General features: G+C 36.4%; 1 protein-coding gene across 2 annotated transcripts in view; it reads right to left on the bottom strand.

Moving 5' to 3' along the window:
- Window positions 1-12,381, bottom strand: part of EPS15L1 (epidermal growth factor receptor pathway substrate 15 like 1) — a 3,892,050-nt gene that overhangs the window by 204,081 nt on the left and 3,675,588 nt on the right. The window lies entirely within an intron of this gene.

Below are 12,381 nucleotides of genomic sequence, written 5' to 3' on the forward strand. Positions count from 1 at the left end.
TCACCAGTAGGAAAGCAATGGCGGGATTCAAACAAGTTTCCTGGGTGCCAAACAGTCCCAAAGACACCAACCACAATGCTTTGCATTTTTTTCCTTTTGGCCTGATAGTTTACAAAAACAAAAAAGTATGACAAGTCAGGCTTCAGAAGACAGCATATACCTTGCTTAAAGACAATATTTTCAATGAAAAGGGCAAAAATAGTTTAATCAAATTTATATTGTGTTTACAGTAATAAGACAGGTATCTTAAATGTGTCCAGAACTGAGCACTTCATGCCTTTGTTAACTGCATTTTTCAAACCAAATCTGTTAAGCTTGTCAGTCACTGGTTTACTCTGTTTATGATCTTTCCTTCTTTCAGGAGCATAAGTATTATACCCTGTTATATGCAGGTAGTACAACGTTTGTTATAGCTCCAGTTTTGTGGTGGAGGTTCTGCATAGTACACATACAGAAGCCTTGCAGGGAAAGGCAGTGGGCACACAGTCAAAAAAAAAAAAAAAAAAAGACAGAAGGCTCAGAACTGGGGGAAGAACTAGGCCAACAGCATACTGCAGATTCATCTGAGCCAGCTTTTTGGTGCTACCATAGTTCTTTAACTTTACAGAACTCTTCTTTCTGCCTTCAGTTACTGAATGGTGCTGTCTTACCTGCCTTAAGAAAGCAAGGTATACCAGACATTGGGGATAGGTACAGTGAGGGAGTGACTGAGGAGCACAGAATGGTGCTGGGCTGGACAGTAGTAGGATACATAGGGCTGAACACTGAGATGGATTACAAAATGGATAATGATCCAAAATGAAAGCAAAAACAAACACCACAAAATAAATCAGTACACTTAATGCAGGTGGTGTCACCATTACACAAGAACAATGCTTTTTAAACAAACGTCAACACTTATGATGTCACCAGCACTGTGAGGAAAAGAAATATAAGCTAGAGCATAACAAAACATGCTTGTATTTTTCCCTTGCATTCCAGATTTCAAGATTATTTAAGTGCTGTCATGATTTACACTGCTCCTCTCTCTCTTTCCAGCTGCACAGCTGCACAGCTGACAGGTCTAAGGAGATTCAGGTGAAGATGCTATAGTGGGTAGAGTTCACAGTAGAAATAGGCTTGCTAGAACACTGGAGATACAGGCTGCACAGCTGAAGCGACAGTCATACTGTTACATGTGTCCATCTTTCCTTAAATGTGCCACTAAAAATCTCAACAGTATGGGGTCAGCAAAAGACAACAAGCAAACTCCAGTCAGCACCTGAATGACGGTTTTAAAAAAGGGGTTTTAACATGTGACTTGAATCCTAAATGTACAGCAAAAGAAGAATCACTGATAATGACACTAAACAAGAAAATACTTTTATCGTAGTTCCCATTAAAGATTCAGCTAACATGTCAACTGGGTGGGTGGAATGGTCTATGGGACCTTATTCAGCCATGAGTTCAACCCTAAGGCAAACACAAAATCGCCTGTCTGAGTGGAAAGACTGGCTAATTCTCTCCAGTTTTCACTCTAAAAATGGTGTTAAAATGTAAATGACTACACAGAAGTACAAAGACCAAGTCAACTGAACTAAAACAGTCTCTCGCTATATGGCGAATGCCAATTAATTCAAATTATCAAAATGTCAAAAGACTTTTGGCTGTCCAAAACTGAGTTTTAAAAATTCACTTTTATTATATTACAAATAAAAAACAAAGCCAGTGTTTTTGCTTACATCTTCAACTGTTTCAAAAGAAACCATTAAACGGATAAGCAGATGTGCTTATTTTATTTTGTTATACTATGAAGACAGACTCATCTACAATTGTAAACTGCAGCATATCTCTATCATGATTCAACACAGAACAGTGAGATCAGTAATGGTTTATTACTCAGATTATAACCTGAGAAAGAAAAAAGTGAGTTAAAATTTAGAATGCATCATTAAAGGACTATGGTTTAGTCACACATTAATAAATATACACAAAACAGTAAAAAGAAAAAAGGAAGTCAATGGTTGAAAACAGGAGTGTGAGATGAGATACGATACAATGCCAAATCTAGCATGGGCTTGCACCCAAACAGTCTGTGACGACAGAAAACATATATTACTATATAAATTATCAATCGTAGCTCTGAAGCTAGATGTTGCTTAACTTGATATGATTAATTAGCTTGTTCAAGCCGGCAACTTCTCTCTCTGAGAACTAGCAACTGGTTTGATTATGTATTTTAAATAAGCATTAAAGTTGTTTTATTAATACCATCCCTTTTTTTTAAATCCTAAGCATTTCCATTGTATTAGACAGCAGCATTTAAAGCAGTATATACAAAGACTGCAATGTTATACACTTGTATCAGACACCATTTAAAGCAGTATATACAAAGACTGCAATGTTATACACTTGTATCAGGCACCATTTAAAGCAGTATATAGAAAGACTGCAATGTTATACACTTGTATCAGGCACCATTTAAAGCAGTATATACAAAGACTGCAAAGTTATACACTTGTATCAGACACCATTTAAAGCAGTATATACAAAGACTGCAATGTTATACACTTGTACAGACACCATTTAAAGCAGTATAAACAAAGACTGCAATGTTATACACTTGTATCAGGAACCATTTAAAGCAGTATATACAAAGACTGCAATGTTATACACTTGTATCAGACACCATTTAAAGCAGTATATACAAAGACTGCAATGTTATACACTTGTATCAGACACCATTTAAAGCAGTATATACAAAGACTGCAATGTTATACACTTGTATCAGACACCATTTAAAGCAGTATATACAAAGACTGCAATGTTATACACTTGTATCAGACACCATTTAAAGCAGTATATACAAAGACTGCAATGTTATACACGTATCAGTCACCATTTAAAACTGTATATACAAAGACTGCAATGTTATACACTTGTATCAGACACCAATTAAAGCTGTATATACAAAGACTGCAATGTTATACACTTGTATCAGACACCATTTAAAGCTGTATATACAAAGACTGCAATGTTATACACTTGTATCAGACACCATTTAAAGCAGTATATACAAAGACTGCAATGTTATACAGTTGTATCAGACACCATTTAAAGCAGTATATACAAAGACTGCGATGTCATACACTTGTAACAGACACCATTTAAAGCAGTATATACAAAGACTGCAATGTTATACACTTGTATCAGACACCATTTAAAGCAGTATATACAAAGACTGCATTGTTATACACTTGTATCAGACACCATTTAAAGCAGTATATACAAAGACTGCATTGTTATACACTTGTATCAGACACCATTTAAAGCAGTATATACAAAGACTGCATTGTTATACACTTGTATCAGACACCATTTAAAGCTGTATATACAAAGACTGCAATGTTATACACTTGTATCAGACACCATTTAAAGCAGTATATACAAAGACTGCAATGTTATACACTTGTATCAGACACCATTTAAAGCTGTATATACAAAGACTGCAATGTTATACACTTGTAACAGACACCATTTAAAGCAGAATATACAAAGACTGCAATGTTATACACTTGTATCAGACACCATTTAAAGCAGTATATACAAAGACTGCAATGTTATACACTTGTATCAGACACCATTTAAAGATTGCAATGTTATACACTTGTATCAGACACCATTTAAAGCTGTACATACCCAATCGGTAAAAATTAAATGCGTGTATTAGACATCACTTAAACCTGCATAGACCACGACTGTAAAGCTATACATTATCAGACAGCACCATTTAAAGCTGTATAGACCAAAACTGTAAAGTTATACACTTGTAACAGACTATACCATTTAAAGCTGTATACACCAAGATTGTACAGTTATACACTTGTATCAGACAGCATTTAATTCTGTATAGACAAGACCATGAAGATATAAGCTTGTATCAAACATTTAATTCTGTACAGATGAAAAGTATATAGTTAACATTTGTATCAGAGAACATCATTTAAAGCTGCAGAGACCAAGACTGCAAAGTTAAGTGTTTGTATCAAACAATGCCATTTAAACCTGTACAGACCAAGATTGTAAGTTAAATGCTTGTATCAGACAGCACCATTTAAATCTGTACAGACCAAGATTGTAAAGGTATACACTTGTATCAGACAACGCCATTTAAAGCTGTATACACCAAGATTGTAAAGTTATACACTTGTATCAGGCAATACCATTTAAAGCTGCATACATCAAGATTGTAAAGTTATACACTTGCTCCAGACAACACCATTTAAAGCTGTATACACAAATACTGTAAAGTTATACACTTGTATCAGACAATACCATGTAAAGTTGTATAAACCAAGACTGTAAACTTATACACTTGTACCAGACAACATCTAAAGCTGTATATACAAGATTGTAAAGTTATACACTTGTATCAGACAATACCATTTAAAGGTGCATACACCAAGACTGTAAAGTTATACACTAGTATCAGACAATACCATTTAAAGTTGTACATACCAAGACTATGAAGTTATACTATTTAAGGCTTTATAGACCAAGATTTTAAAGTTATACATTTGTACCAGACAACACCATTTAATGCTGTATAGATCATGGCTGCAAAGTTAAACGCTTTTATCAGACAATATCATTTAAATCTGTATAGACCAATATTATAAAGTTATTCTCTTGTATCAGACAGCACTATTTAATGCTGTATAGGCCAAAGACTGTAAAGTCTGTTGTCATAAGATAACTGATCCATGCCTGAAGCCATTCTGGTATATATTCTGTTAAGAAGACTTATTAATGAAGTTGACAAAACATTTTGAATTAGACTGGAAACATCATTGCAGACAACTTATAAATTTGTTAGAGTCCCTTATCATCTTACTTGTTCATGGTAGTCTAAATTCAAATTAGCTCACATGACTACATTTTTAAGTACACCAGTGCTGTAAAAGTAGAATCAGTTTGCCTAGGTCTGAGGGTCACTATCTTAATTTTGCTGGGGTTCATGGTCATGTACTTCTTATTTTCCAAATCATGCAAAGTGAGTTCGGTTGAGATGGTGTACACGTATCACATGTGACTACAAGGATACTGAGCATAATCATATTGAAAAATATAAGTGATGATGATGAGTCAAAATTTCAGTTGGTCCAGTGGCTTTGAGACCTAACCTCAGAGCTAACCTAGGACATGACTTAGTGTTCTCATTAATAAATACCAGAAACTTAAATAAGTTGCTTTTGTAAAAACAAGCATTAGAAACACACAGTATAGGTGTGGCAATCACTACTGAGACTTGGATGACAGATGTGGAGTTGTGTTCACCTTCTGAAGGCACTAAACATATCTGTGTTCTAGGAACAGGTGAAGGTGTGATGATCCTGGTAAACCAACAGATAAATGTCATACAATCAATTTGTTTAAATGACAGTAATAACTTGATAATTTGTGTTTTGGTAACTATTATGAAAGGGCAGGTGTGTATGCCTACTGCTGGCATTTACAGGACATTCAGATCCAACACTGCAGACTTACAGAGACATATAAATTACACTTATGGCCTTAACTTCAAAGTGGACAACAGTGGAAAGTTCAAATGGTTTAAAGAACATTTTAGCTCCTTTACTAAGGATAATTATTTAAGAAATATTATTTCCACTCAGCTTAGTATAACAATATCCTGGACAGGTTATGTGCTCCAAACCACGCTGAAAAGTATCAACATTAATTACCATCTTCTCTGCCTCATTTGGATCACCACAGTGCTTTGGTTAAACTACAAATACACATTCGCACAGACAACATATTTGGCCCACCAAAGAAGTACAATGTGATTGTCAACTATAAAAAGCTCTCAGTAGGCTGAGTAAATTAAGTGACAAATTATTTAAAGATACGAATCCAAGTGAACTGTGTGATAGCTTGAAAGGACAACCTGGATTACAGGACAGCAACAGTGTCAGTGGCACAACAGATACGCTTGCCTTTGGTGCAAAAGGCTGTGGGTTTTATTCCAATACCAAGCAGATGGATTGCTGACACTGCAAAGCAGCATAAGGTGGGGGTACTGCACTTCTGAGCATGCCATCCTTTGGATGAGATGTTAAAACCAAGGTCCCTTCTGTCTGAATTGATGGTAACTCAGGTAAAAGATCCCAGGGCACCTATCACAAAAAGCAATGGAAGTTCCTTGATATCCTGTTCAAATTTCACCTAGTAGTACAAATACCACATTGAGTATCCCCTGAAAAGAGTCCACTAGCCAAAAGGGGATAATCCAGTCAACAAATGGTAAATAAATAAACAAAATAAAAATAAATAAAAACGGCATTGATGTTGGGAGTACAGTTGCCATAATGGTTAACATTTTAACCTCACAGATACAAAGTACAGGGTTTGATTATGACCTCTGGTAAGGCTTGTAACAGCCTGCAGACTGATAGCCTAATATTTACCTATAAGAAAGGCTGATGACTGTCTATAACAAACTGATGAAGAAGGGGGAACTGGAAAACAATGAAGCAGTAAAGTAAAAATTAACAGACTGGATATGATGATAAAACAAGGTGATCTACAGGATGAGAGAAAACATGACAAGAATGTTTTTATGAGTAGTCAAGTAAGCACTAAGTTCTTTTTTTAATTATACCAAGCAATGAAGAGAGAGATTTGTGGTGACTGAATTCACCACTGACAACTACAAGAAAGTCAATGACCAAGAAGACATTTTCACCATCTGTTGTAACATTTTTATATATCTGCAAGATCAGACATACATTTTTTAATACAGGCAGGAGTTGAAGGAGCTATACAGCTTAGTGAGGATGATGTTAAAATATTTTTGAGTGGGTTAGATTTTGTCAAGGTTTCTGGTCTGCACAGTCCTACAAACTGGGATTTAAAGACACTTATGGAGTTTCTGGTAAAACCTCTAACACTCATTTACACAAAAGCTATTATTGATGGCTGAAAGGTTGTGGTCACTAATCTAATTTACAAAAGCAAGGGTGCTAAAGTCTAGTTACCAACTGAAGGCCAATAAGCCTGTGGTCAAACACAGAAAAGGTGCCAGAAGGTCCCAGAGAGATTGGTACTGGACACATTTCTGGGAGAACTAAACACTGTGGGCATGCTGAACATACACCAAAATGTATACACACAGCAGAGGTGTATAACGACTTGCAACTATTTATTTTAAAACAACGTGATTAGAGCACTGAATGAAAATATACAAACAGATATAATCTTTGATTTTTTTTCTTCACTGTCTGACAAAATAAATCATACAAAACTGATTAACAAGTTTTGCAAACTCAGACTTTTCACAAATTTGCTGAGTTGCACAAATTCTTGACATCATGACTGAAAGTGCATGGATGAGTACATGTCCTATTTAGGGGAGTGTACGTGTTTTAGTACTAGAGTGCCGCATGGGTCAGTCCTAGAGCCATATCGGCTCTGACATACATTTATCACAAACTCTTTCTATGTTCCTTATAAAAACGACCTTATGTGACTAATAAAGAGGATGTTAAAGCATTTCAAACCTAAGCAGACAATTTGTGTGAATATGGAAAGATGAAGATTATCCAAGTAGCACCAAGACAATGATTTTCACCCTTGGAGATGAATGGTGCCTGCTTCTTCCACTGGTAGCAATAAAACAGATCTGTTATATAAATATAAAGCTTTGAGCATATGGGTTGATTTGAACTTTGCCTTCTCTGAGCAAGTGACGTAAAGCTTTGAAGAATAAGCCATCAGACAGACCAATGGAAGGCTACTGAGAGGAACAAAAAAAGAGGACAGGAGGAAGGATGAAATGTGAATGAGAGAACAGAGAGTTTCTAATATATACTTTGCTAAAGCATGTTTTATTTCATTTTGATAAATGGGTGAATTAACATGTAGGGGCCCTTTTCAGCCACAGTCTGTGTTGCAAAACATACTAAGTAACAGAAAAGATAAGACTCACTTCAATGTACATATGATCAGAGATTACACAACATGTGTAACTGTTTAAGAGTCGCATTCATGACAACAAAAATAATCTAGCTGCAAAAAAATGGCTATTTGCGCCCTGAAACATTAGTAACATTAAATTGAATCATATCCAAAGGGACATCATGTGCAAAAAATGGGGAAAAGGAGGTGGTGGATGGATGTACGGATAGATCTACAAGGAACCAGATGGATGTACATAAAACAGAAGAATTCTATGCAGCCATGACAATATATTCCCTAAACATAGCTATTGTAACAGAAACTTGGCTTAAATCCATTAAAACCCCTGAAGAAATACTCCTTGATGGGTACAGCATAATTAGAAAGGACAGATTAGTTAAACGTGGTGTAAGTATTGCCATCCTATACAAAGAAAACCTCAAATTAGTTCAACTCAACTCTAGTCCACCAAACCTCCCTAACTCTGAAATCCTAACTGCCAGGCTCAATATAAATCAACACAAATCAATAGTTATCATTGCTATCTACCCCCCCGATAACAATCTACAAAAAGTTGATAATATACTGGAATGGGCTTCCACTAGCTTTGACCAGGAAACAATAATACTAGGTGACTTTAACCTGAACTGGCTCACGTTTCTCTAACACACCAACAAACTTTATAAACCTATATAATTTCCATCAAAACATAAAACTCCCTACTCGCATAGACAAGCATACAAATAGGCATTCCACCTTGGACTGAGTTCTAACAAATAAAACTAACATTAACTATGAGTCCAGCTACCTACCAGACACTTTTATTGATCACTACCCAGCATACCTAATAAGAAAAAATTTAAATAACTGTGGTAATATCACTTACTGCTACATCCGAAATAAAAAACACTTCTCACCATCTACCTTCCAGACCCTCCTAAAACAACAGAACTGGGCTCCCCTAAAAACCCTGCAACTAGATCATGTCACTCCCATGACTAGCAAAAGAAACAATACAACTACTAAGATTAAGAGATAAAGCATGGTCTCTATATCTCTCTAACAAAAGTCATGAGAATCTCATCACTTTTCAACAACTAAGAAATCAAGCTAAAAAAAAATCAAAATAGACAAAAAAACATACGTTCTAACTTGCCAAACAAAATATGCAACAAATCCACAAAAATTTAGGAAATCAGTTAACCACCTACTAAAACCAGGAAAACCCACTACCCCAGTTCCAACTACCAATAATATTACAGAACCTATTGAATCTCAATTCTACTCCCACTTTATTAAATCAATAACTTCTCTACTACATAACACTTCTACCCTACCCCTGTCTGTACCCACCCCATCTGGCCCACAACAAACCCAATTTAAACTACAACCCATCCAAACAAGCTATATACAAAACTTACTATCTAAAGTGAAACCATGTATCCTCGGCGCTGACCAATTACCAGGTGAGTTTCTAAAATTAGCTGCCCCATCTATTTCATATCCCATATCAATCCTAATTAACCTCTCTGTTACCGAACAATATGTACCTACCATATGGAAAATATCCCATATTATTCCACTGCATAAAGAAAAGACATCTCTAATTACAGACCGATAGCCATACTTTCACCCCTAGCAAAAATCCTACAAAAAAGTGTATGCACAAGCAAATAACTGACCACTGCCAAAATAAACTCCTTTCTGTTACACAACATGGTTTTAGACCAAAACACAGTTCTAGTACAGCACTCATTAACTTCACCAACTCTATAAACCACCTTAAAAATAATAACCAACTAGTCTCTGCTACATTTCTTGATATGTCAAAGGCCTTTGACACCGTATCACATCAAATCCTCCTAAACAAACTTGGAGACTACAACCTTTGCCATGAGACCCTATATAGGTTCCATAGCTACCTCTCAGACAGCAAGCTACCCTATGGGACAATAAACTCGCTTCCCACCTTCCTATCTCTGTAGGAGTCCCCCAGTGATCAATTCTAGGACCACTATTCTTTACAGTCTTTACCAATGACCTTGCAACAGCTACTAGTCCGGCTAATATCATTCAATACGCAGATGACTCCTCACTCATCTGCTCGGCACTCACAATAGAAACACTTTAAAAGAAGACTCAGACTGCCCTTACCAACACTGAAAAATACCTAGCAGCCCATCAACTGATACTAAATCCTAATAAAACTAAGCTTATGATCTTTTCAAATCCTTCCTCTCTAGCCAACTGCCAATCCCTCGCTATTTTCTCTTCCAATGGCATTACAATAAAACCAGCTGAACACACTAAACTTCTTGGGGTTACCATAGACAATGCATTGAGTTTTGACAAACATATACCTCAGACTTTTAAAAAAATCCATATTGAACTCGGCACACTCTACAGAGCTAAACCCTATCTTTCAGAACACGCTAGACTGGCTACTGCAAGAACCCACTTATTATTCTCACTTCTCTATTGTTCTCAAATATTCACAAACCTCTGTAAAACTGAACTAAACAAACTTGAATCCTGCTATAACAAGATACCCAAATTCGCAACTAACCTACCCCAAAAAACACATCATTGTACTGCCCTCAATCAACTAGAATGGTTAGAACTCCCAAAGGTACTCACACTAAACCAATTATTAATTGCCCACACAGTGATGTATAAACCTGACCACTGCCCAGCCCTAACTAACCATGTCCAACCATACAGAAACCTTAACTCTCTTAGATCAGCAGACAAATTTCTACTTACAGTAAATAAATCTCTTAACTCTTATGGTGACTCCTTATACTGCCACAAGATTGCTAAAGTCTGGAATTCACCCTGTCAACAAATCCTATCTATTGATCATACAAGATACTTTAAGCAGGATCTAAAACAATATTTCATATCTCAACGGCTATGCCCATGCTCTGCTCCAGACTAACCTTCCCCCCATCCCCCATTTCTTCACTACTGTGGCCACAGCTTTTTAATTCTTATGATGAAGGTCCCTCTTTAAAAAAAAAAAAAAAATATATATATATATATATATATATATATATATATAGAGAGAGAGAGAGAGAGCTACGTTAAATGTTTACATAGTATTTGTACCTGCACTGACTTGTAACTTTATTGTATGCTATTCAATATGTCTTTTAGGCTATGTACTATATTTTTACTGTCTTATGTTATAATAGCTGTATCTCATTGTATACCTGACTCCTTTTATGCTATTACATTTCTATATTCACTGGAGCTTTTCTCCCCGGGTCTCCACTGAAAAAGGACTTCTTGTCCAGTGGACATTACCTGGTAAACAAATGTAAATAAGTAAATAAATAATAAAATAATACATAATAATAAACCAATGACTCATGTACAAAGTGTGTTCAGTCTCACAAAAGTGTTCCCAATAGGAATAAGTGTGCATCAGTGTTCCGCTCTGAGCCCAATGCTGGTGATGGACAACATTAGAAAACAGGCTGTAGGGGGCAGCTCAACAAAGCTGCTGTATGCAGACAATGTGGCATTACAGGCAAACTCTGAGCAAGAACTTCAGCAAAGGATAGGGGGAATAAAATGCAAAACTGAAGGCACATGGGATGAAACTGAGTACAGATAAGACGGCTGGAATGGCAGCTGAGAACTCAGAAGGGAAAATAGTGGAACAGTTTAATAGCTTCAAGTACCTGGAAGGGGAGGTTGTGGAGAAGGGAAGTCTGAATAAGGCGGTCAAAGCTAGAAACAGAAGTCATGCAGCTGACTGGTACAGTGTCAGGGGTAGTATATGACAGAAGAATGCCAAAGCAGCTGAAAAGTTAGGTGTACAAAACAGTGGTGCGATTAGTACCACTGAATGGTACAGCAATCTTGGCAGTTGAGAAGGCTAAAGGTGATGGATATGAAGTGCTTGTAATGGGTGGAAGGATGCACACTGTGGGATAGGGGAATAAATGCGGATATCAGAGCAGAAGCCAAATTAGCTCCACATTGCAGAGAAGGTCAAAGAGAACAGATTACTGTGGTTTGGGCACTTGTGTAGAAAACCAGAAGACAATATGGTGAAGATAAAATGGGACAGAAAGGAAAATGGCAAAAGGAAATGAGGTTGTCCAGAAAAGAGGTGGATGGATTGTGTGACAGAAGACTTGTGACAGTAATGTATGGCTGTTGAAAAAAGTAGAAGAGTGGCATTGAATCGAGAGAGATACAGCAACAGTTGACATAACACCATAACCCCATGTAGAAAACGAGAAAAAGGGGGTGGCTGATAATGATTCCCCACTGTTACTGGCTTTTAAGTTTTAATATTTTTGTGATTTTTCTTCCACAAAAATGTAATCATCCCAGCATAATTTTTTTCATCTTCTATACCGTCCCCTAGTCATCCATTCAGTATTTTCACAAAAACTTCCTTTCCCTTACACACATCCCTTTATAATATCTATA

The sequence above is a fragment of the Protopterus annectens genome, chromosome 13.part0 (assembly GCF_019279795.1).
Source record: "Protopterus annectens isolate FY-2018-M chromosome 13.part0, PAN1.0, whole genome shotgun sequence".
Lineage (NCBI taxonomy): Eukaryota > Metazoa > Chordata > Ceratodontiformes > Protopteridae > Protopterus > Protopterus annectens.